The sequence below is a fragment of the Panulirus ornatus genome, chromosome 9 (assembly GCF_036320965.1).
Source record: "Panulirus ornatus isolate Po-2019 chromosome 9, ASM3632096v1, whole genome shotgun sequence".
NCBI classification, from domain to species: domain Eukaryota; kingdom Metazoa; phylum Arthropoda; class Malacostraca; order Decapoda; family Palinuridae; genus Panulirus; species Panulirus ornatus.
In genome coordinates this window covers 41,086,902-41,088,398 of record NC_092232.1, presented here as the reverse complement: position 1 = coordinate 41,088,398, position 1,497 = coordinate 41,086,902, and the positions used below count along the sequence as shown (strand labels likewise).

Genomic DNA, 1,497 nt, shown 5'->3' with positions numbered 1-1,497 from the left:
CGCCCCCGGGTGGGCTCGAACCACCAACCTCTCGGTTAACAGCCGAACGCGCTAACCTATTGTGCCACGGAGGCCTGAAAATATCACATCTTATGGCTGACTTGGAGACGAGTGCTTGTGGCACTGACTGTTTTAGATAACATATAGGACTTATGTGTAGCTGGAGAGGATATAGTGTTCGTATTCAAAGCCAAGTTTAGAGAAGGACTTATGTTGCTCTTGAGGATTACTCCTTGTGGAAATACACACAAAATATTGGAATTTCATCTGATCAACCGGGATGATTATCATTACATTATTCCTGTTTGGCAGTCACGTTATGACGCAGACCATCTCTTACCTTCTCATCCATAGTTCATGACAATGTTCCGTCTGTAGCTGGGATATTTCCAGGTTTCCTTGGCAAAAGAGATTAGTGAGTTAGGATGTTCACCGAAGGGTTGGTGATTCGAGCTTATCCAGGAACGACCCTTGATTATAAGAACGTTTGCCAGGAACCTCAACATCTCACCACAGACCGTACCACTCGGAAATCTAATGCGTCACTAGGCAATCTAGTGTTTCACATGATTACTGTGTGGCCGATGACATCTCAACGATGTGCAGGTGTGATATCTGGTTCTTTCTCTACACCGCTAGACTTTGAAACCCTTTGCCTATCATTTCTTTCCTAAAAGCTACGATCTGAGCCCTTCTTTACAACGGTAGTATGTGAAACTCTTTACCTTCCCACATATTTCCTAACAACTGTGACCTGTACCTATAGTAAGAAGTAAGTTATCTACTTCATTTAAAATCATTATTCTTCCTCTTCTCTCTAAAGCTTTTATAAGTCCTTGAAGACCTTTTCATGTTCTATGAGCTGCCATTGATGAGGTCTTTTGCTCACAACTGAAGCCTTCCATTTGAAAAATAATAATTATGTTAATGACATATAGAAAATTATGAAACAAATCACACTACTCTCTCCACATTAAGAACTCTCTAGAGGCCTATCAGAGTTCACCAGGCAGAAAAACATTACGTAAAACATCCTTCTTCTGAACCATTCCATAGATTCACTGGAAGCATCCAGGAATTCTAGGAGTTAAAAAACTTGACACATTAGGTAATCCCGAGGTTTCACCGGTAGAAGATAAAGGCAAAGGAAAAGTGAAATCAGTCTGGAGGCTCACTATTTTCTTCAACAACAGATCCTGGAATTACATGACAAACATAATGAACACTCTGCAGGTCATCTGGAAATCCTGAGAAGTAGATATAGGAGACATGGAAAAACCTTCATCATACAAGCTTTCTATCAGTCAGGCATACCAAGTCTCCTACAATTGTCGGAAACTTCACTCAGTCAGCTAAGGTTTTCTGCTCTTCTAACAAGGTGACGTAAATCTCCCTTAGTGTGACCTTCAGGGATAAAAACGCGACCGCCGATGCTTTCGTCGGTATAATTGATTTTGTGGATATATTGATATTGTTTGAACAAGATGATGATTTATC

General features: G+C 40.7%; 1 non-coding gene across 1 annotated transcript; it reads right to left on the bottom strand.

Moving 5' to 3' along the window:
* Positions 1-74, bottom strand: TRNAN-GUU (transfer RNA asparagine (anticodon GUU)). Its single transcript has one exon. It is a non-coding gene; the product is annotated as a tRNA-Asn (tRNA).
* Positions 75-1,497: the final 1,423 nt, after the last annotated feature.